The 25,897-nt window shown below is 36.3% G+C and overlaps 1 long non-coding RNA gene across 1 annotated transcript; it reads right to left on the reverse strand.

Moving 5' to 3' along the window:
* Positions 1 to 979: 979 nt before the first annotated feature.
* Positions 980 to 12,810, reverse strand: LOC140533481 (uncharacterized). The gene is made up of 2 exons (XR_011976937.1): positions 12,341 to 12,810; positions 980 to 6,232 (listed from the first exon to the last, which is right to left on the reverse strand). It is a non-coding gene; the product is annotated as an uncharacterized lncRNA (long non-coding RNA).
* Between the last annotated feature and the right edge of the window lie 13,087 nt (positions 12,811 to 25,897).

Below are 25,897 nucleotides of genomic sequence, written 5' to 3' on the forward strand. Positions count from 1 at the left end.
TGTCATGTCTATTGCAAATGTTACTCACCTCTATATTCTCCTTTCTATAGTTGTTATACTTTTCTTAGTTCAAATCTTAGCTACTTCTCATTTAAACTATTAGAAGAGGCTTCTAACTTGCTCCCTTCCAGCCTCAAGTCTCAGGTCTCTCGCCACTCTACTCCATCCTTCACACTGGTGCTATAGTCATATTCCTAATTTATAGTTTTGATCACAACATTCCTCAGATTAAGGAACCCTTAGTGGCTTTCCAATGCTTCTTGGGTAAAATATTTTTTTTTACTCTGTCTGGTATGATGATGTCTTTGTATTTCCAAGGAAATAATGATGCTGAAGAAAAATAGCCACCGGTTTTGAATAAAATTCTTGCAGTATTCCTAAACTCCCCAAAGAGTTATGTTTTAATCTCAGGACTGACACAGAGCCTCATTTTGTCTCATATGTTCTGGTGGGAAGATAGACAAATCGGTAAAATATTAGAGGAGCTCTGAATCAGCTCCATAACCTTTGCCCCAAAGATTCCCTATCTGGAGGGTCACTGAAAAGAAATTCCCATATACACCAAAATATTTATAGCAGCACTTTTTATGATAGTGAGAAATCAGACAACAAATTAAATACCCATCAGTTAGGAAATGGCTAAATAAATTGTGATATACTATTGTGCTGTTAGAAATAATAAATGTGACGAATACAGAGAAGCATGGGGAAATCTACATGAATGGATGCAGAATGAGACAAGCAGAGTCAAGAAAATTATATACAGTGACTATAACAATGTAAATTGAAAGAATAACCACATACCCATAAAAAGTGAATGATGCAGAGTTACAAAGAGCAAACGTGGGTCAAAAGAAGAGATGTGAGAGAATGCTCCTAACTCCCATTTGGAGTGGTTGGAGTTCCATAAGTACATACATGGTACATATTTTCACACTTTTTCATTATGCTTATCCATTATACTGATTAGTTTTTCCTCTTTTTGTTTTTTCTTTAAAAATGCTATATTTAACATATATAACAAGTATATCATATGGGGTGACTTTCTGGGAGTGAGAATGGGATACTGGCAGTGGGAAAACTATGGTGATGTAAAATATAAAATTACATTTATAAAAGGATATTTTAAAGAGAGAGGATAAGGGAGGGAGAAAATGGAAAAAGAAGGAAAGTAAAGGATAAAAGGAGAAGAGGGAAGGAGAAGAACAAAAGGGGGTAGGACAGTGTTGTCACTAATCCTTCTAAAATATTTCTCATCTGTATACTTTCCTCTATTCCCACTGCCACCTTGTTGGTACAGACATTAACATCTCCCCAGGGGCAGCTAGTAGTGCAGTGGATAGAGCACCAGTGCAGGAGTCAGGAGGATCTGAGTTCAATTCTCACTTCAGACACTGGACACTCACTAGCTGTGTGATTTTGGGCAAGTCACTTAACCCCAATTGCCTCATCCTGGGTCATCTCCACTCATTCTAATGAATATCTGGTCACTGGATTCAGATGGCTCTGGAGGAGATGTGAGGCTGGTGACCTGCACAGACCTCCCTCACTCAAAACAAAGTCAAGTGCAAGTCATGTCATTGTTTCTCTGATGGCATGGTCTTCTTCGGCAACAAAGGATGAACACACACAACATCTTCCCATCTAGATTGTTTGAATAATTTCTTGATTGTTATCTCTGCCATGGATCTATTTCTTTAATTCACCCTTCATAACAAATATATACCTACTCCAAATACAAAGTCTGACTACATCACTTCTGTGATCAAAAATCTTCAATGGCTCCCCAAAACAACTATAGCCTCACCCCAGCATTCAGAACCCCCCAAAAGATAGATCCAGCTTTAGCACCAGGCTTACCTCATAGAACATGAATTTAAGTACTCAGTTCCAAATGAAATTACTCTTTTTTTCAGCCTGTCCTGTTACCAAAAACAAGATTCTTCCACATTGTTTCTCATGTTTAGAATGGATCCCTGCCCCTTCCTTCATCCTCTCATCAAGGCTCAACTCAGGTGACACCACCTCTGTGAAATCTCATTGCTTTCAAATTTCTTACAGAACTTTGCTTGGGTCTCTCTTTTGTGGTTCCTTCTGCTTCAGTATCTGTAAGATCACTGTTGTATTTACCTTTGTGTCCCCAGAAACAACACAGTGCCTCCTAGTAAGCATTTAGTTAAGTGATTTTGGGTTTGGCTTTTTCTTTTTTTACAGATTGGTGAAGGAATATCTAATTCTATATACAAAATCAAAGCCTTATGCTTCAGTAAGCTGATTGCATATGAATTAACTGTATAAGCACTACTAAATGGAGACTTAAAAAAAACCCTGCTGTTGACAAGCTATTTTTCATATCACTATAATACTAAAATGAATGGTTACACCTTGAAATGTATGGTCCAGTGATGAGGTTAAAAAAATACAATAAATCATTCCCCCACATGGTGGAACCATCTGTACCATTTCTATCCTATGAAAACCAAGAAGATCGAAAGTCTTTCCAATGACATGCTATTATTTTGCACCATGCACATTTCTTCATTATCTCAAAGAGAAATATGGTGAGAATAATATGATTTATTAGGTATAGCTCATCTATCATTTATACAATGTCTATTTTCTGTTCTGATGTTTCAAAGATACTTTCAGATTTAATGAAATCATTTGTGCTTCCAAAATCCTTACCAACCATCTAGAGTTTTAATAAATGCATTTTTTACCTTAACTGATAAGTTGTAACATGGTTGGGCAATTAGTCCAAACTTTGTGCTTCCTCTCCCTCACCGGAAAGTGGTGACAAAAACAGACATGCTAGTTTTAATATAGCTCAACAAAATGAGAGAATAAAGGAGATTAGATACTTGTTTGTCTTCTGTATAGTTTTTATTTCCAAATTCCAGTGAGAATGTGTATAAATATATCCATACATATGTATAAACATGGGTATGTGTGTATATATGTATATATACATATATATACATATATATGTATGAAACCTTATGTATATATATCTATATACATATATATGTATGTAATTGACATATATATGTCAATTTTAATTTTTAACATTGTAATTTGTATTTTATATGCATCTCTCATTCGTTAATTAATGCATGAAAATCAAAGTTTACTTTAAAGGGACTATGTATATTTTAAAAATCTATTTCCTAAAATGGTGTTTACAGTTAGGTATGTAATGAATACATGTTGAGTGATTAAATGATTAATTCATTAATCATTTCAACTTTTTATTTATTGCAAAGAGGAGCATATTTTAAAATGCATCTTCACTCTTTCTATTGTGGTTGTTTTTACAGATTTCAAAATATCCCTGCCCACTGAAGAGCCACTCTAAGTTAAATTCTTGGTAGTGTTATTGGATTTATCTTCTTTTAAAATTTTTTTCCTTTATTTCCAATTATTCATGAATATTTCTACTTTACACTTAAAACCAGCAGGACAGAACTTGTTTTACTGAATACCACAAGAGTGTCCACAGCAGTTTCCTATTACAATGATCAGCTAGTACTTGGAAAGGCTTAAAGATTCTTTTGCTTTGTTTCATTTTGATGTAGCTTATGTGACTTTCTTTTCTTCCAAACCTAAGACTCATCCCAGGCAAATAGTATCTAATAGCATATTTCTGGCCATTCTAATTTCCAAATAAGACTAAAATAATAATAAATTAATTACCTTCCCAATGGTCAAACTGAATAAATTAAGCAAATTATTCAGAACTAATATCTTTCAACTGAAATATCAAAAGTAACTGAAGAGAGAAAAGGAAGAAGAATGAAGGTTCTGTTAACTGAATTATCTACTTTCCTATTTCACTGTGACTCTTTGTATGTAGCAACAAAAGCAGGGCAGCTGGGTGGTACAATTGATAGAGTGCTGGGTCGAAAGTCAGAAAGACTTATCGCCCTGAGTTCAAATCTGGCCTCAGACACTTATTATCTCTGTCATCCTGGGCAAGTTACTTAATCCCATTTTGCTTAGTTTCCTCCTATGTAAAATGACCTGGAGAAGGAAATGGGTAAACCCCTCCATTATCTCTGCCAAGAAACCTTCAAATGGGGTCACAAAGAGTTGGAGACAACTGAAATGACTCAACAAATACAAGAGGAAAATAACCTAAAGAAAAACAAGTAGGTGAAAAAAGCCAGTTCAACCTGTTATTTACCTCTAGGTAAATAAAAGTAAATATTTGACAGATTAAGTGTCCATTTCTCAACATAGTTTACCTCAAGCTCTCCTTTGCTCTTATTTTATTCTCTCTTGTAGCATGGTGTAATCTTTTATCATATCAAGTCTACCTGTCCATTACCTTATTCCATCCAAGCTCTTTCAAGAATAGGATCTGCCATATCTACCTACTGATACAGTGCCAGCACTGACACAAGTAGACAATCAATAAATGATTCAACAGAGTGAATATTTTCCATTGCTTTCACTTCAGCAATAATGGCTCTTAGTTACTAATGAACATTTTCTTTCACATTTGTATAATCTATCCATCCTTTTAGAACAAGTAAAGATAGGACAGCATATAAAATTAAGAACAGTTCAGTTTTACAACTTTTCTTCTTCCACGAACTGGAAACTCTCAATTTTTAATGCAATTAATTATAATCAAAGGTCCAAAACACTAAAATTAACATCCAACATTGTATACTTCTCTGATTTACAAAAAAAATGCCAAAACCACACACACACACACACACACATACACACACACACACACACACATCTTTGTAGAATCAATCACATGCAGAAGATACATATTCTATTATACAGATCATGTCTAAACCCAAACCACATATGCAGCATGGAAGAGAAACTAGCCAACTTATGAATCAACATCCTATTTACACTTCTATGATGAAGGACAATAGTTTGTTGGTTTAAGAAGGTTACATTTGACTTGAACTTTGCACAATGAATATGATATTAAAGGCAGAGATGAGGATTCCAGATATAAGCAAAGACTCATGGGATGTACACAGGGACTCTAAGTCATATGAAGTATAGTGCTGTATGTAGAACCTGGTTGGCAAAGTTCAGCCTTTGCACCACAGGGTCAAACACAAGCCCTACAGACCTCATAATACTCCTAAGTAGGGCCTGATCCAGATTAAAATATAACTGGAAAACAGTAGCAATAATAATAAATAAAACATCATAGAACATAAAAAATGTTAATATGAGGTTTTCTAAGTCAATGTGTGACCTGCACACATTGATCCAGATTAAAATATGACTGGAAAATAGGAATAGGAACAATAATAAATAAATAAAACACAATAGAATGATTTTCTAAGTTAATATGAGACCTGAAGAGATATAGCGCTTAGTGGTCGTATACAGGTTTTGTAAAACCTTATATAGAAATATAGTTTAGTGGTCATATATAGGCCTTATAAAACCTTATATAGGGTTTAGTGGTCCCCATTTCTATTTGATTTTGACAGCACTGATTTACACAACTGTTCCTGGCCCTGTGACCCTGCACCATAACTTATTTTTCTACATCCTATAGCCCTATGGCAATGACTCCAGGTAGCTCTGCTAAATTTCTTCCCTTGCTGCCCACTCCACTGAATCCTCTAAAAATCTTCAATCAGGGCTTCTAGAACTCAAAATGATGGAAAGCCCAAGCTTTTGAAAATATTAGAAAGAAGGGAGAGATAATTGAGTGTAGTATTCCTCTCATCCTCATAGATAATATCTCTTCTTGTCTATTTCATGCCCAGGAGAAGAAGCGAGGAAGAGGGGAGCTCACCCATGGAAGAGGATTGAGACTCAGATGCATATTTTTATCATTTAATTTTTCCCTTCTACCAACTCTACAGAAATATCCTAACTTTCTATGTTGGGTGAAATTGGTGGGGAGAGATTCATTTGATGTTGTCTTAACACTGAAAGGCCTACCTGTGATTGATTTGTACTTACAGAATAATGATAATAAGGAATCATATTTTTATAGTAACTGAGTGCTTAAATACCAGAGTGCCAAGGTCATTTTTATGATTTCTTGACGTTTGCAAATGTTAATGACGTTAAAGAATTTCAGAATTATAATAGATATCACAACTCACCTAATTCAACTACTTCACTTGTACAAGGAAGATAACAAGTACTGGAGAGTTTAAGTGTCTTGTTGAGGGCACACAGGGCTACTCAGCTGACTGAATATAGTTAGAGTATTTTATTCTCTGGATGCAAAGAACAACTGTATAAAAGGAAATAATACATAATAGTTAGAAAGCAAAAGAATAATTAAAATTTTCCCCAAATATTTAAGCAGCAAAAGTGAATCTGTTAAAAAGATTTATTATCTTTGTTAAGAAAAGAAAGTTAATTAATGATAGATATTCTCCTGGAAAATATACATCCAACATTACTCTCTAAGGATAAATATTGACCTTTCCTGTGTAATTCCAGAAGGACCTAGGGAGACAAAATCAACTTTGAGGAGTTAACCTGTTGATCTGTGAGAGTAATGGTGATGACCTGGAAACTTCATGCTTAGCATAGGTACTGAATCATCAATAATGATACCATTTAGAGTTACAAGTCTATGACAGCTAAAATAAGTCATTTAGAATGCTAGGTTTAAATTTCCAATACTAAAATTCAATACGTTGTTACTACTTACATATCATTTTAATGTTTATTTTCCTTTTTATAACAACAAGTTGTTAGATATAGTGAAAAGATTGGATTTACAGTTAAAATGCCCAGGTTTGAATTCTATGTCTGCAACTCACTGCTTCTGCATCCTGGACCTGACATTTTTTGTAGATGTTGAAAAACGAGACCTACAGGCCTTAAAACATTCCCAAGTGTGGCCTGATCCGGGTTAAAATATGATTGGAAAATAATAATAATTAAAAACACACTAGAGCATAGATACTATTAGTATGTGATTTTCTAAATGAATGCATAACCTGCAGGAAGTTTAGAGTCAGGGGCCTTATATAGAGCCTCCTCTAGGCCTCAGTTTCCTCGGTTGTAAAATGAGGGGATGAACTAGCTAACTTCTCAGGACTCTTTCATCTCCTATCACATGAACTGCCTAAATTAAGGGTGTGTAGAAGTACCTCCTTCCAACAGCTCTTTCATTAAAAATATCTGTCCCCAAGTTCAGCAAAGTGGAATGGAGGAAGAAGGCAAGTATCTCTTTTCCCCCTATTAGCTGGATATATCAGCAAAATATTTTTAATAGCATCAAACTGAACATCTGGTTGATATGATTATAGAAGTATATAGGGCTAGAAGGGAACTTAGAAGCTATTTCCTCTCATTTTGCATATAAGTAAATTGAGACCTAGAGAGATTAAATGACTTTTCCCAAAGGAACTGGACTTGGACACAGGTCTTCTGATTTCATAAGTTGCTTCCTACTATATTAAGCTGCCTCCTGAAAAAAGTAGGTAATTTCCTCAAGTTCACTTAATTAGATCTACCTAGAATCTCTTCAAAAGTAAATTCAGTAACTTGCTCAAGTTTACTTCAGATAAGTCACTCAAATCTAACTGACATATCTGAGAGTGATTGATACTTTGGTAGAAAATTCTGAAGGGTCTTACTCAAGATTGATTCAATATTCCATTTAAAAAATATAGAAGTACATATCATGTACTTTACACATCAACATTTTGTCATGTAGCTCAAAGGGGTTATCTAACAGACACTCTTTACCCTTATGATGTTTAGTAAATTAATTTTAAGAATCTCCAAACAGGAAGCTTCCTGCCTTGTGCATGGAGGTCAGTTTGTGGCAGGGAGAGGGGGTAGATAAAGTATAGAGGAAACATAGAATCCCTGAAAATTCTACTTTTGAAATCAAATCTTTCCCTCCCCCCAAAATGGGACTCTAAGGTCATTTTCACATGGCAATAAATATCCAGAGATGTTGTAGTGTGATGTAAAGATATGTAGCCTTGGAATCAGGAGACCCTGTTTCCTGATATATTCTAACTGTTCAGTCATGGGATAAATCATATAATCTCTCTGAGCTTTAGTTTCCTCATTCACAAAAATTGGGATAATATTTATACCAGCTAATCACAGGGTTGGTTTGGGGAAAGTGCTTTGTAACCTTAAGAAAGTATATAAATATGAGTCATTAGCATGCATATGGAAAAAGGGAAATCCCTAATCAATCCCTCAGATACGTCTAAATATCTAGATGCTTAAAACTATATAGAATGGATGTTAATAACTTGAGAGTTTGCAGGAGTTCATTTATCAACTCCTTTGGTTGTTGGAGAGTGTTAATTGAACTTTCCTTAAACTGAATAGCTGTGTTGCCTGCTGGCTGGCCACCCCTATCGAGGAAACCACAGTAATATGTTATTGGTCCAGCTAATCACCTGATATGGTCTGCTTAGAGAATTCCCAATAGACTGTTTCTTTGAACCCTGGGCTGTCAAAAAGTGGAGGGGGCAGGAAAAAATAGCAAAAAAAGTATTTCCCTTGCCACATTTGCACATCTCATTCCTAAATAGACAATGCCTTGGGCAAGTCTTAGAAATAGGCATAGTAGTTTGGCCCCTGTCCTGAAGTATCTACTTCACTGTCTATAATTCTCACTGTTTAAGCAACATTCTTGTGATCTTTAAGGATTTTCCAGGTCTAAGAGCGGTTCCTTTAAAAAGGTTTGGACAGTTTTGCTAAGGGGTCACATAAGTCATTGGCAATTTAAAATTAATTATAAGCTAGTATTTTAGGAGATGCGATTTGATACATTATTGAAGAACATGAAGTAGATACAGCATAAGAATGACAGACTGAGGAAAAACTCTTAGAGACTTGGGGAAGAGAGAGGAATGGAAATAAAGAAAGAGGCACAAATAAAGGAAGCAGAAGAATGCCAAAGAAAGACAAACTTGGCCAAGATACAGTCCTTTCACTGCAGTTCTGATTTTCTTCATGCACTATCTTTTGCATATATGAATGGATTGTTCTTTAACTTTTCATCCAAGAATTTGGTGTTATGTAGGTAGAGCACCAAATTAGAACATCTAAAAGAGAACACATTATCATTCTTGCCATGTTCTCACTATGTACAATACTCCTGTTATCACTGAGGGCACTAGCACCATCTCAGTTAAATAGGCTAACAGCTTTGATGGCACGATGAACTCTTACTTTCACTCCACATAGTCAATGTAGTTTCTACCTTTACAACAACTCTCAGATGGAACCCTTTCTCCACTCACATAGACAGCACCCTCATAAAAGCCTGTATCATTTCTCACCACTGCAACAGTTCTTCACTGGTCTCCCTACTCCAATTCATCATCCATTCTTCTCACAAAATGATATTTTTAAATTATGGGTTTGACTATGTCACCCAACCCAATACCGCACTTAATAAACTTCAATGACTCCCTGTTATTCCCCTACGTGTCTATTGTCCAGCTTACCTAGTCTACTTTTGCACTGATTGCCACCTCCTGCCCCCACTGCCCATGCCTAAAATAGTGTCTTTCCTGGCCTTTCCCTCTTAGCTTCCCCCACCTTCTTTTAAAATTCAACTTAAACCCCATCATCTGTAAGAGGCCTTTCTCTGCCCTCTTCTTTCTTTTGTCTTCTTCTCCCTCCAAGATTATCTTCCATCTTCACTGTGTGTATGTTCATATAGAAGGGGTGGGGAACCTGCAACCTCAAGTGTGTGTGTGTGTGTGTGTGTGTGTGTGTGTGGTATATGTGTGCATATATGTGTGTATATATGCACATATACTATACATACTACATATGTGTGTATTCTTATTTATATGTATGTGTGAATGTCATACATATACACTCATATAAATAAGAATTTATGGGTTGTTCATTTGACCATGAGGTCCTTGAGGGCAGGGATGTTTTTGCCTTTCCTTTTATGTCCAGTGCTGGGTCTGGCACATAGCAAGATCTTAACCATTGCGTATTGTTTGAGTTAGCGACTAAAACTGAACTCAAACTTAGACTTGAATGCATGTCTGTTGACTTCCAAGTCAATGATCTTTCCACTTTTTCTATGATGATCACAAATATATTTTTTAAATATCTAAACTGAATATTTTTAAAGTTCATCTAGTTTAATGGGACAAAATTATGTTTGTGAATCTGCTTTTATGATTTCTTTTTGCTCTCATTCAATTAATTTGCTATATTCTTCAATGAATCTCAGACTGTATTGTGAAAAATGTTCACTGGCCCTATAATCTACTGGGGTATTTTGAATAGATCCATACCTAGGGACAGTACAGTTTAGATTGTGAATTCTGTCCTTACCCAAAGTTTGATTTAATTACCTGAAATCTAAGCCAAACTTACGGATCCAGCTACTTGGAGTAGCAGTGAAGGTTCCAATCAGTCATCGCTACACCCCCCTCCACAGACAGGTTTAACTGATTTCTTCATTTAATTACTTTGCTTTTTGATGAGCCTGATTGAATTGACCAGATGTGTTGGCACCATGCAAACACAAGCTCAGGATAAAAGGAAGCCCCTGACTACTCTCATTTGTGTAATACTGAAAACCAAATAAAATAAAATAACCTGAGGGAAATGAAGACCCCCATAGCTCTTTTTTTTTTTTTTTGGAAGTAGAGTGCCAAAGTAGAGTCCAGCCTTTGAAACTGGCTTCCTATTAATCACAGTCTGACCTTTTCATTAAGGGGCACTTGTTGGAGCCAGAGACATCATTACAACATTCATATGTGTGAACTGTACTGCAAAGTATTCATGTACTGGGACAGGCACAGTGAAATTAGATTCTTTCCCTGTAGGGGGTAGGCATTGACCGCTATTTGATGCCAACAACTGCAGTTTAAGACATTTTGGTGAAAAATAGGTTTTATAGTGTTTCTACCCTACCGTCAGCAATGTCAAGTCCACTTCTCACAAAAAAGGGTTAAAATAGTAATTAATTACAGATCCCATTACAGGAACATCATCCAAGATAGATTGCGGACACTCCAAAAGGATTCCTCGGGGGTCTGGAATCACAACTTTAAAGAAGCGCACCATTACAAATGCTGTCCATTTATAGTGTATATATACACATATATTAAAGCTGGTTGTAAAGCATCACAAAGGGAAACTCTAAACAACATTCTCATGTAATTATGCTTTTCTACTTGTTCTGCAAGCATGTGGTTTTTGAGATGACGATACTCTCCGGAGTAACTGCTCATTCCAGATAGACAAATCCCAAAATGAAAAGAATCAGCTCAACCATTGCTCCAAAGATAGACACAAATGTGCTGACAGTTTTTACTGCATTCTTTCTTAATGCAATCATCTTTGGGAGACTGAGGTGGGACTTTGGTCAGGGTACATGTTTCTTGTGTTTATTTCTTACATAGAACATCATACATCTCATGGCAAACACATTCTTGCACATTGGCTGACATTCCACCTGAAAGTCCTCTGCCGTGAGCTTGTTAACACACTTCAGGATATATGGTGAGGTAGTAAAAAGATTCCCCATAGCCAAGTAAAAACCAGGGTAGGGGGCTCAAGGAATATGTGTTTGCTTAGATCAAATCTTAGTTTTAAGTTCAAACATAGTTTAACAGTGAATTCAAAGTTGTAAATGGAAAGTAAATGCAATTTTAAGGCTGCTTTAAACCAAGCATGAAAGACCAAAAGTCAAAGTTGAGATTCCATACATCTGGTTTTAATATCTCTCTCTCTCTCTCTCTCTTTCCTATTAGACAAGTGACCTTCTTTTTGTTTTGAAAATTCATTATCAACTGAGCTGCAGCAATACAATAAATTCACTGTTTGGGGGTCATTCTGATCTCTGGCTCCTTCTGGGATGGAGAAGATCAGGGATGGTTTTGTTAAATAAATAATCAGACAAACAAAAAACCCTAGCTTTCCGGCACAGGCTGTAACATAACAGTATATTTCATTTAAGCTGAAACTACTTAAGAAAGAGATCTTCCCCCTCTTCTCTTTCAAAGCTGGTGGTGTCGTTTGCCCCCCTCCCAGAACTGTGGCAAAGCACTTGCGATCATCATTTTTGACAGCAATAAACTGCATTTCCCCCAGAAATCGTGGTTCATATGATTGGCTGCAGGCTCGTATTAGCATTATGATTAGCACCACATTTTAGTTGCGGGAGCTCCTTTGGATAAGGAAGTCGCTCAGTACGACTATTTAAGCTTGAGTGGCAGTGCCAGGGCACCGTGCAAAACGAAACCCAGGGAACTCCACAGGGTCATGAACACAGGCTGGATTCTGGTTCATTTCTGTGCAGCCTTTAGAGAGTTACCTCAGAGTAAACACCCTTAATTAATTCCCAAGTAAAAGAAGTAAAGATGAATTTTCCACTTACTGTGTGCTGGGCTTTGTCCATGCGCTGGAGGAAAAAAAAGAAAAAAAAGAAAAGGGACAGCTCTGCCGCTCTCACCTGGCTCCAGGTTGCTTTGTGAATGAGTCCTAAATGTAAGCTGGGAGAAGCTTATTGACTTTGTAACTGTACCATGAGCAACCCATCTTGCTGCTGCTAGACAACCCTTCAGGACAAAATGCTAAACTTCAGCTTAAGAGCGCAGCATCTATTACCCCTGAGGCTCTACATTTCACCTACACCTGGGCGGATCTATCAAGCTTCGTCTCTATTAGAGCGATTTGACTCTGTGGTTTAAGAGGGGGTGGGGGAAGAAAGCTTGCCGTTGTCACACTTGTTTCCTATTAAAGAGCCTTACGGTGGATTGAGTAATTGTGTACGAAGGTAGTCTGGCTGGCAGATGTGCGTAGCCCCAGCGGAGCACTAGATTCAAGGCAGATGGGTTGTACCAGGGCGCAAACAACATTGAGAGAGAGAGGCGTGATTAAAACAGCAGGCCTCTGTTTTATAGTGCTGCAAGTGGGGTACCATTAAAAGCTCTTGGGACCCAAAGCTCCCCAAATGGCATTTCTCTGTAGCAAGCAAAACAATAAAATCAATAAAAAATTTTTAAAAAAATGGATGGTCCAACTGAATGAGTTATAGAGATTTTTATAATACACTTTAGCTAATAATGAATGATAGATAAAAATAGTTGCCTCTTCCTCCCACCCACCACCCTTTTTGTGCGTACTAGTGAACTTAATTAAATCTACTCAATCACTGATCTTCTTGCATTATTGATAGTGTTACTGTGATGGATTTTAAACAGATTCCCTATTCTGCGTATAAGTCAGGGTTATCTTTTTAATCTGAAATAAATTGCTTTAAGGAGATTTACACTGTCAGGTTTGACTTTTCAGTTTCACAGGAGAGACCAAGCTGACATGTTTTAATTTTTTTTTTTGAGGGGGTTGAAGCAAATTTACTAGAAAGTCTATGTTTAGGGAGGTTTTTTTTTGTTTATTTTTTGTATTGCAGGAATCTTCTCTGAAGTGCTCTAACCTTTTGGAACCCTAAGAATCGTGTTATGACAACATTCTCTATGGCATTTAAATATGTTTAAGTCTGTTGGGACTTAGACTAGTAGGGAGCATCTAAATAGTGTGAGTATGGTAAGATTTGATTTCAGCAGTCAGTACTGGCTATTGTTTTCTTTGATATCTTTCAATCATGGGGGAGCTAATCTCCCCCCTGGGGGAATCTATTCTCATAAAAAGCAATAGTGTACTGGAACTTAAAATAGTCCTTCACAAAGTAGCTAGGTGGTACAGTGGGTAGAGTGCTGGGCTTGGAGTCAGAAAGACATCTTTCTGAGTCCAAAGCTAGTCTCAGACACTTACTAGCTGAGTGATCCTAGGCAAGTCACTTAATCTTGTCTGACTCAACTCTTCATCTATAAGATGAACTGGAGAAGAAAATGGTCAACTACTCCAATATCTTTGTAGAGAAAAGTGATTACAAAGAGTTGGGCATGCCTGATTCAAAAATCACAACAAAAAGCACTAAAGAATATATTTCTTATTTGTTTGTTTTTAATAATCCTATCAAGTAGCACTGAAATGGTCAACTGATTTAGCAAGAGGAAAGAAAAAGATTGTGAGGATCAAATGATATTAAGTGCCATGCAAATGTTAAATGAAATATAAACTAATAGTTTTAGTAGTAGCAGCTACGTTATCCAGTACTAGTAGTAGTAGTACTATAAGGCTGTGTTAGAGGTAGTTGGAATCATAGCACCCCAAACCAAGTCCCGGAAATAAATTTGGACTTACAACTGAGATATTTGAGTTCAGCTCTGACATTCAATTGTGGCCTTGGGAGATCACTTTAATTCTCTTGTTCTCAGTCCTCATTTGTCACACAAAGGAACTGGAAAAGATATTCTAAAAATCATAGGGGTCTTTTCTAGTTCTGTAGTTCCATGATTAAGGCAATGTGTTACAACGATATTGTATAGTAGAAACTGAGACAAAAAGAAGGTAAGTAAAATTTTGATCCAGATCATAGCTAATTTATAAGCAGTCAAATAAAATGCCCATAATTAAAAAAAAAAACAATTCTGTGATTAAATTAACAAGTCACTGAATTCTCATAAAATCTAAGTCCATTGGTCACAATGCAAGTCACTGGAAGAAAAAGATGTAGAACCTGGGAGTCTTGATTCACAACCTTTTTCTCCATCTATTAGAACAAAGTCAATGTCTTGGTCAACAACATTTTACATTCCCTTTGCTATTTTGAAATTTCACTGTGAATGCTTCCTTTCTTCTATCATAGCTTAACTCATCAGAGAAATTGTGCTATGTGGGAAATCAAAGTGATGGTGACAGACAACTTCACTTAGGTATCCCCAGTCTTTAGCATAGTGCCTAGTACATAATAGATGCTGAATTTATTGATTTAATCTATTAAGTCTGATTGAATGATGGGACAGGAAGATAGTTTTGGAAAAGAAACTTTTCTAAAATGAACATAATATGCAAAATCATAACAAAATGAAAACTTGGCATGAGGAAAATTGCCAATTGAAAAGGGCTAAAAAAAAAAAATGTAATTCTAATGTTCTCAAATAATTGGAAAGCCTAAACCTTCAAGTACATCTGATTGCATTGTCTCATGTGTGTGTGTGTGTGTGTGTGTGTGTGTGTGTGTGTGTGTCCTTTAGCTGATCATTGCAAATAAAACATACGAAAAGCAATAGACAAAAAGAAACTGGACATTCTAACCAAAGGGAAAGCTTCAAGTGTGGATGAGTAAGTCCAAAATACAAATTATTATAATGAGGCAGGTATGAAAAAGATGATGGGGAAAAATATAAAGTGTGGGAAAAGTGGGAATTAAGGAGCAAACAAACAAATCAGGAACTAAAACAGAGCAAAAAGGGGAGACAATTATAATACAAGAGAAAAAAAAGAAAAGCAGGATGACAATTTAAATTTGGCCCAAGGGACCAATGCAACTTGAGAAGGCCTAAATGGTCTCCAACTACCGTCTTTGTATAACTGCAATATAAGGAGAAAGCTTGTTAAACAACTTCTGGTTATCTTAGATCAGTAGTGCATATATATCTATCAAAGAAGGTACAAGAACACTATGAAAGTCATCTAAAAGAAAATCATGTTGTAGCAGGAACACATAGCTGCAGGGAGATCATAATACATCAGAATAGTTGCTTTGCTTCCCTTTAAAAAGTTATAGATAAAGCAAATCACTTAATTTTTTTTGTTACTACCTGAAATCTTTGCTCTTAACTTAAACCAAAAAAGAATATTTTAAGATTTCAGAAGGTTGATGATTTTGAAAAAAAGTCATACTTTTGAATTTTGTAGTTTCATTCAAAATGATATAAAGATATTTTTAAATGGGTAATATTTCTAACCTGGCTCAAAATGGAACACACTGGAAAATTCCCAAGAAATAATGTCTTTGGGAGTTGTCTAGTCTAAGTTTGAGACTAAAGTTTGGATAAGATTTGGAGAAATACTGACTTTATTTTGATTTATTTCTAGGTTTATTTATAACTCATCATGCAGGCATACACTCAAGAGAGTATTTCAGGATAAAAAGTTATCTAATTTATGGACCAATTCTACACTGTAGACTTTTTTTCTTTAAATAGAACAATGGCAAATTTTATCACCAACTCCCTAAAAGGTCATTTTAATTTACTGATGGGTAAACGTGCTATTGATTTTACTTGCTGTGACATTATCAGGCAATTTAAAAATATTTCATTCCATAAACTATAAAGGTTTTATGTAATCCCCATTCAATTTTATTTTACTTTAAGGAAAATAAAATCCACATATTTCTGACTGCTTTACTTTCAAATCAGCAAAATGTATTATAGAGTTATCTGATTTGAAAGAAAAAAGAAGCCTTCCCATCTGGTTTAGGATTTGTTTTCTTCAAAAGTAGTAGCTACATTTTTCCAACCTATTTTTCTATCTTTTCTCCTGTACTCTACTCTCTGCTCAAAGTAGACTGTCAGCCCTAGACTATATCCTGGGTTTCCAATCTCAACATTATGCTCCTAGAATTTATTCTTCTTCTTCCCTCAAATCTCCTCCTATTATGATCTTAACTATTCTACAGTGCTCATACTAAATATTACCACCTCCATGAAACTTCAATGATTCCTGGAGCTAGTAATGATCTCTCCTTCAGAAGGGAATTAACCAACTAAACTAATAAACCAACTAAAAAGTTTAAAACAAGGAGCTTACAGAAGATAGAAGCATGAAGATGAAAAATAATTGTGTGGCACAGCATTGTTAAAAAATAATGTCATAAATGCTAAAGCTGGGAATGTACTGAGGTTTTTGAGAAAAACTAAGGACAACAGAAAGAGTCTGTTGACTTCGGTTTAATTTTTTAAGAAACAAAATAAGGAAAAAGGTAGATGGCAAAAAGGTTAGGAACCTTGCTTAGAGTGGATGAGACAATGATAAATAACTGACAACAAGGCATTTCAAGCAAGTCTTAGGTAGTTTCTCTCTTCTTTCTAAAGGAGAATGACCATTACGCTGGAAACGACAGAACAAAGAGCTGATGGAGAGTGTGGAGATGGTAAGAGACCACTTAGGTACCTTTGTTGAATTCATGTCAGCCGACGGGGACTTAAACAACTAGCAGATGTGATCACTGAATTATTGTCAGTGATACTTGTAAGATCATAGAAAGTAACAGAATAACTACAAAATAAAAGGAGAGCTAAAGTTGATTTGATTTTCCAAGAAGCAAAGGGAACAAAGTCTACAAAATATAGGCCAGTGAACTTGATTTCAATTCATGGGAGAATTCTGGAATGGATCATTAAAGAGATGGTTGGTCAACACTTAGAAAGGGAAAGGGTGATTACAGAAGGCCAGCACTGCATCACCGAAACAAACTCACCTCATTTACCTTTTGAAAAGATTCCTCAATTGGTAGATGATGTAAATGAGGTAGATACAGATTTTAGCAATATTTTGATAAATATCTCTTACTACTTGTGAACAATGTATATAGTGATGTTGCTGAGAAGATAACATCATAAGATGGTTTCAGGTCTAGTTGAATTGCAAGACAGAAAAAATAGCTATTAATAAATGGTTCAACATCAACAGGGCAGGTGATCTCTAAGGGAGTACATCAATAATTTGACCAGTTCAGATGTGTTTAACATTTTAAAAAATCATTTATATAACATTAAGATGTAGAGGGTATGGTTATCGGATATGCAGATTGTACAAAGTTAAGGAGGATAGCTAACACAGCGGCTGAGATTCAAGATCTAAAATGATATTGACAGATTAGAGCACTGGGCTGAATCTAATAAAATGTATTGTAATAGGATTAAATTCATTGCCTTGTGCTTGACTTGTAGTAGACATCGTGTCTATTAGGTAGGCATGGGTAAATAACAGTTGGTCAGAAGGGATGGGTGGCTTTTGTTACATTATTCCCAATTAGATGTTAGTCTGGTTCAGGGGCACTTGGCAGCATGGTGCTCTGGATGCACGGTTTGACACCTCTGCTTTGGTGAACTATAAACTTCAAAAGGAGTCATCAGTGTTATCTGGCACCAAGAAAAGCAAATGTAATCTTGTGTTGCATTAGGTAGAGTCCCAGGGGAGGTAGAAGCCCTCATCAGTCTTCATCTGGAGTATTATGTTCAATTCTGAGTGCTGTAGTCTGTGAAGGACATAGATATACTGGAGAGTGTCCAAAAGTAGGGTAGTCAGTAGGGCCTCCACGCCATGGCGAAAAAAGGGATTGTTTAAAGAACTGGTCCTATCTAGCCATGACAAGAAGAAAGAAAAGGCATGTTCATAACTGTGTTCAAGTATTTCGATAAGGAAATACCACATTTGGATATCACAGTCTTTGATAAGCTACAAGAGGAAATAGAAATACTTTTAAAAGAAAAGATGAGAGAGGTTGTTATATAAAGGAGGCATAGACTTGTTTGGCTCCATGAATAATGAGAGAAAGACTGAAAATTCAGGCCTGATATCTGGAGAAAAACACTCAACAGTTTCTAGCACTTAGAGATTACAAAAGGAAGCTCAGTTATCTTGAGAAATGGGGAGGGAGGTTTCCCTCCTTTCTTTATTCTTTTTTTGGTGTGCTTTTTAGAGGCAATAGGTGGTAAAGTGACTTGCCCAGGATCACACAGCTAGTAAGTATCTGAGGCCAGATTTGAACTCAGGTCTTTCCTACTCCAGGGTTGGTACTTTATCCACCATACCATCCTCCCCTCCCCTGTTGAAAGTCTTGAAGCAGAAACTAGATGACTATTTGTCAAACATTATTGTGGGGATTACTTTTGGATAAAGGCTGGACTAGGAGGCCATTGAGGTTCTTTTCAACTCTTATTTTTGTTATCCTGTAAAGATTGTGCACACCTTGCTCCTTTTATTTAGTCAACAATGTTCTAATCTTACAAATTTACTAGTAAGTGAAAGACTAGCCTATTATTGATATTTTAACTTCCTCACCACTTGCTTACATCTCAGTGTTTTACAACATTGCTTCTTATTGCAGGCTTTTACTGAAATTGCTTTCTCCTTGGTTTTGTTAGTGTTAAATCGAATGACCTTTTCTCAATTCTCATAATTCTTAAACTTTCTCCAATTTTGAGCACAGTTGAAACACTCACTCCTCCTGAATATATACAATGTGGGTAAGATTGAAAACCTTATCATTCCTTTCACAGTACCTGGTCCACTCACAGGACTTGGGGATGATGTTAATCTCTCTAAAAGCTCAAGTAGGACAGGTCTAAACTCATGTTTCCACAGACTTTTCCTTGTTTCATGCAGTGCTACCTAATAATAATAACGATAGATTTCTTAATTAAACTCACCTTTGTTGTAATATCATTGAAGGAATTTTGAATGATTTTGACACACATATAGGATATATCTTGCCTGAGGATACCTCTAGGAATATGAATATTATTTTTGTAATAAATTTCTCTTTCAGATAACTTGAGAACTTATCCCTCAACACTCTCAACAACACCCTCCTTTGGGCATACACAATCTAGTTCAGCAACATTTCCCATCTTTATTTTTAGTGTAATTTTTACTTCATCTTGGAGCTTCTCATGAACAGTGAAATCCAGATGTAGTGCTTGCTTTGTCATTTATGGAGTAAAAATTTGTTATAAAAATCCTGACTGATCTTTTCCATTTTTTTAGTTGTGTGCTTTCCTCCTTGTAGTTTCATTCTCAAATATACTAAGGATGACTTTTCTTGTTTGGATTCTTGCAAACTATATGTTGTTTCCCCACCCACCCTCACACTTCTTACTCTTTTATGAGACTATAATACTCTGTAAAAAAAATTATAAATAAGCTTATATTCTGACTGGTCCCTGAATCTGACGTTATCTCTCCTGCCTCTGAAAGTATGCATAAGCCTTCAAATATGTCTAGGATGCAACGACTCTTCTGCACCTTTCAGAATTTTTGCCTTCTTTCATGATGAAGTCTTTCCCTAGCTCTTATTGTAAGCCTTCTTTTGCCCTTCCCCCCCTCAACTTTACTTATGTTATACTCATTTGTGTACATGTTAATTCCCTAAATGCAATGTAAGCTCCTTGAAGATAGTGACTGTTTTATTGTGTTTTTGTACCACCAGTATTTACCATCACTTACACATAGTAAGCACTTTATAAATATTTATTGGATTAAATTTAAGTTTGGAGGAGAAATAGGTTTTGGGAAGGATGATTATAAATTCAGTTTTAGTAAAGATGAACTTGAAATAACAATGAAACATCAAGATGTAGAAGCACAGAAAGGCAGTGTTGATGATGGTGTTCAGGAGAAAGGCTGGGGCTGGATTGTAGATTTTCACACCATCTAAACAGAGATGATTCAAGCCATTGAGAACACCAAGGAAGAGATTGTAGAAGGAAAAGTTAGAAAGTGCCAGTACAGAGGGGTACCCAAAAGAGGAAAGAGAAGGATGATAATACCATGATGGATGATAATGATAAAGCCACTGAAATGAATGGCAGGTTGATAAGGGGAGAGAGACAATATTGTGACATTTAAAGAAAAACTATACTCAGGAGTGTGTGGGTAGAAAGGACAGATTGTGAAATGTTTCAAGTGGCAGATAAAGGAGTTTATGTCTAATCCAATAGGTAATAAGTCAATGGAATTTATTAAGTGAGGAGGTGAGAGTGATAAAGTGAGATGTGCTGCGTTAGGAAAATCATTTGGTGGCTATATATAGGATGAATTGGAGTGAGAAGAAACTTGGGGTAGGGGGACTAAATAGGAAGTTATTGTAATTGTCTAGGCAATAGGTGATGTGTGACTTAATCGGGATTGTGGCTGGCAAGAGGAAAAGAGTGAAGAGAATCTCTGGCTTCTGGGACAGCACTTTGCACAAAAAAGGGACTTAATATTTTCTTGTGTTTATTACAAATGTCATCCCTTCTACTAGACAGTTAACACCTAGAATACAAGAGTCATTATGTTCATGTACTTATGGCCTTCAGATAGTCCTCAAATAGTATCTAACCTAGCAGAAGATATTTAATAAATGTTGAACAAAAGAATGCTAGCATATATTTGAAAATAAATGCTGAATGATCCAAATAATTTTCAATCTCATGATTTGTGAACTTTAGGTATGACACAAAAGTACTGAAAATCCTTACCTATGAAAATACTGCAGGACAGCCATTCTAGAAGTAGCACTTGCACAAAACTTCTAAATTTAAATATAGTACATGAGAACTTTTTTTTATAACGTTTTCATTGCATCTTACCTGTCCTATATCTTATCCCCTTAGGGGCAGGCAAACTTTCTATAGCTTCCAAGTGACAATTAGATAATCTGATAAACTAATCAGGAGGAAGAGGTTAAAGGAAACCCTTGGGGTTCTCCTGCCCTCTAATTTCTAATTTCATAAGAAAATTAAATATCCATCTGATTCTTTATTCCATTATTGGAAAATTGAACTGTTTTAAGTCTATGGAGGGAGATTTTCTAAAGATTTATGGGTAGATGGAAGATTCTTTCTCTGTCTTCCAGAGAGAGTATTTTCTTCCTTCTGTATCTTGGGTGGATATAATATTATGTAATAGGAAAATGTGATCGGGTATGTCATCCCTCATTGGTATGTTGATCACATTGAAAAGAAATCATGCAGTGAGCAAATAAAAATCTAAGTTGAAAATATGCCTCTAAATGCTAGCTTGATTGCATTTCTTAAAGGATGCTAATGCGTACTAACATAGGACAGAGGAGTTAAGTATGTAGGAGTCTGGATCTGTGATTATAATGATATAAGCAGCTCTGGGTAAGGAAACCCTCTCTGCAATTCAGACATGGATCTAGGCTTCCCAGACTCCAGAGCCATCCCTCATTCTATTAGACTATGCTCCCTTTCCTCTTTCATATTTCACATTTTAACAATTATGCAGAGTACAGCCTCAAAAGTAACTGAATCTATGTATAGTACGGCAAATGAAAACTCGGGTTGAACATTCAGAGAACATTCACAAACAAGAAGAGTCATATTCAACTTTGTTGTACTTAAACCATATTCAGATTACTGTGTTCAGTTGTGAGTGCCAAAATTTTGAATAGGTATTAACAATCTAGAGCATGCCTATTGGGGGGACCAAAGATCATGACACATAAGGGTCAGTTGAAGGAAGTGGAAAAAAGAAACCTTAGGAGGGACATGATTCTTGTCTTCAAGCACCAGAAGGGCTGTTATGCAAAAGAGAAAGTAGATATGGCCTGCTTAACCCAAGGATTCAGGATGACAAATAGTGGACAGAAGTCATAACAACGTCAGTTTGGGGTCCATCTAAGAATATAATTTATTAACAATTAGGATTTTCCAAAAAGTTGAATATGTTGCTTCAAGGAGCAGGAGTGCAGCTAGGGCAGTGGTGGAGAGAGAGCTAGGTCTGGAGGGAGGAAGTTTTAAGGAATAGCTGTGTGAACTTAGGCAAGTTATTTAGTCTACTTGCCTCAGTTTCCTCAGCTGTAAAATGAGGACAATAATAACATCGATCTTGCAGGACTGTTGTGAGGATTAAACAAGGTAATATTTATAAAAGCATTTAGCACAGGACCTTGCACATAGTAGTCAGTAGGAATGCTTATTCCCTTCCCCGTTTCCCAGGAATTTCCCCCTCAGTTGAGGTATTCAGGTGGAGGTTAGATGGATCATTTGTGAGGAAAAGGGATTGCGGTTTATGATGGGGAATTGACTAAAGGACCACAGATATCACTTCCATTTCTGATATTCTAAGATTTGGTGAGTAGAATTTCCATAGATAGATAAAGCAGTCTCAATCTTATTGGGTATAAAGATTAGATACTCAGTAAATAATAACTGATTGCCCATGATCAATGAAAATAAAACACATTTACTAAGTACCTATTGTATACCAGGCAATGTTCTAAACCCTAGGGATACAAAAGGAGGCAAAAGACAATCCCTAATCTCAAAGAATTTACAATCTAATGGAGGGAGACAACATAAAACAAATATATATAAGCAAGGCATATACAGTAATCAACAGAGGGAGTACTCTAGAATTAAGATTGATTGCAAAAGTCTCCAGTAAAAGAAAGGATTTTAGGTGGGACTTATTGAAAAGTAGAGAGGAGGAAAGTTTGAGGGGAGGAGGAGGGAGAGGGTTTCAGAACGGGCCAGCTACAGCAAATGTCCAGAGCCAAGAAATGGAGTGTCACATTCCAGAAGCAACCAGGAAACCATTTTTCCTGGATCAAAGAATACATGTAAGGGATAAGAAGACTAGAAAGGTAGGAGAGGGATAGATTATGTAGGACTTTGAATGCCCAATAGAGAATTTTGTGCTTGATTCTTGAGGCAACAGAAAGCCACTGGGGTTTATTGAGTAAGTGCATAACATGATTGGAATGCACTTCAGGAAAATCACTTTAGTGGTTGAATGGAGGATGGATTGGAGTGGGGAAAGACTAGAGGCAGGCCAGTCCATCAGCAGGCTATTACAACAGTCCAGGAGGGGTACAATGAAGGCCTGTACTAAAATGGCGACAATGTCATAGAAGAGAAGGGAGCTTATTCGAAAGATGTTGCACAAATGAAATTGGATGGCCTTGGCAACAATTTGATTATGGGACCTGATAGGTTAGAGAGAGGGAAGCATCCAGGATGACTCCTAGGTTGTGAACCTGAGAGACTGGGAGGATGGTGTTACACTACAGAAATAAGGAAGATAAGAGTTGGAAAAGTTTAGGGGGGAAATGTAAAACATGGACATATGTATAAGAAGTCTTGGGCAGCTAAGTGGCAAAGTGGATGAAGCACAGGGCTTGGAATCAACTAGCCTCAGCTTCTTCATGAGTGTAAGAACTCTACAGGACAGCCAGTTAGAAATGTGTGAAAGACAGCTGGAGGTTCAAGATTGGAGATCAGCAGAGAGATTTGGCCAGGATAGGCAGATTTAAGAATCATCTCCATAGAGATAGTAATGAAATCCATGGTAACTGACACAAGTAGTCACTGCAATGTGTTTAACAGTTATTCAACTGTGCTCTTTAAGAACTGTGAGGTTTGTACATTCCCCTTGAGTAATATGCATTCTTAAAATCCACAGAATGAAAAACATAATGGATTTATTGTTGTTGAGTCATTTTTCAGTCATGTCTTACTCTTTGTCACCCCATTTGGGGTTTCCTTGGCAAAGATATTTGAGGGGTTTGCCATTTCTTTCTCCATCTTATTTTACAGAGGAAGAAATTAGGTAAACAGGTTGCCCAAGATCACACAGCTAATAAGTACCTGAGGCCAGATTTGAACCCAGAAAGATGACTCTTCCTGACTCTAGACCAAGCACTCCATCCATTGTGCCACCTAACTATCCATACTGCGCCACCTAGCTGCCCATACCAGAAATAGAAATTAAATGTGAACATCATGACCAGTACTCAACTAACATAGAATTAAATAAAGGTAGGATACTAGCTCAATTTGATTTTATCTGGTCAGGGTCAGACTGTATTAGTCAGTCTAGTGTCAGTAGAATTACAACATAGGACCATGGCCACCACAAAATGAGACCATATGAAAGTTATTATTTGTCTTTTGTAATTCATAAGTTATTAAATACCATTGTCTTTTCCCCCATGGCCATCCTCAGTACTGTGAATTTCTTAACAAATGAGGCTTTTCTATTTATTTTGTTTTCTTTTTAATCCCATCACCTAGCAGAGTATTGTATACATAGGAGATGCTCAAGAAATATTTCTTGAATTGAATTGATAGGCTAGTTAACTTTGGCTTGGTTAGATCATATCAACATTTTTAATATTTAGTTCTAGGGCCAAATTTTAGGAACATTATTAACAAATCAGGACATACTCATAGAAAGGGGAGGGGAGAAAAGATGAATAACGGATAGGAGACCATATCATAAAAGGATACATTAAAGGCATAGTATTGCAAATGTTTGTTCTAGAGAAAAGAAGATTTAGGGGAATAGCTTTTTCAACTATTTTCATGAGTTGCATGTGGAAATAGTCTTAGAAATATGCTTGGTCCTGAGGGCAGAACTAGAAGAAATGTTTGGAATGCACTAAGAGACAAATTTCATTTCAATATAAGTAGACATTTTAAAATCCATTAGGACTGCTGCAAAGTGGGATAGGCTGTCTTTAGAGGTAGCGAGTACCCCATCACTGAAAATATATAAGCAAAGACTTGTCAATTGATATTACAGAGGGAATTCCTATTTGCATAAAGACTTATTGGGCTACGTGACCTCCAATATCCCTTCCAACTCAAACCTTCTATTAAGCTTCAATTCTTTCATATGTTTGCCTGATTGAATAACCGAAATAATAGATGGTAGGAAGGATTGATCACAAGGATGGTGGGGAAGAAAATAAAGAAATCTGGAATTGTGATTTCTATGATTTAGGGAACTTCTGCTGTGAAAGTTCTTTCCAGTAATGCAGATCATTAACTTATCTGTAACATGTCTTAGAAAGTTGTCTGGATTAGTGGCTTTTAAACTCATTTAGAAATGGATCCCTATAAGTTCAGATTCACTTAGAAACTGCAAATTAGTATTACTTATGTTTTGTTGTATTTTAGTTTATTTTGTTAAGTATTTCCAAATTATGTTTTAATCTGGCTTGTGTGGCACTCACTTACAGCATGCTTGAGGCTCATGGCCCAAGTTGGACACCTTTAGCCTGGATCATTGAGATATTAAGTCATTTTCTATGTTGTTATCTCATAGCTACTACATGTTAGAGGCAGAATCTCTATTCACTGAACCACTCTACCTCAACGAAAGAAAGAAATGGATATTAAAATAAGTGTAAGTAAGAATCAAGGGGAAGAATTCAATTTAGAGGAAGAAAATGGGGAAAGCATTGGCAATGACCAAATAGTTTCACTTTGATGGAAATAAGGAAGTCAAGGAAGTGAATAAGTTTGGGGACCTTCTTGACTAATGTTTCAGATGAGAAAATCTATAATAA

Source organism: Notamacropus eugenii, chromosome 3 (assembly GCF_028372415.1).
Source record: "Notamacropus eugenii isolate mMacEug1 chromosome 3, mMacEug1.pri_v2, whole genome shotgun sequence".
Lineage (NCBI taxonomy): Eukaryota > Metazoa > Chordata > Mammalia > Diprotodontia > Macropodidae > Notamacropus > Notamacropus eugenii.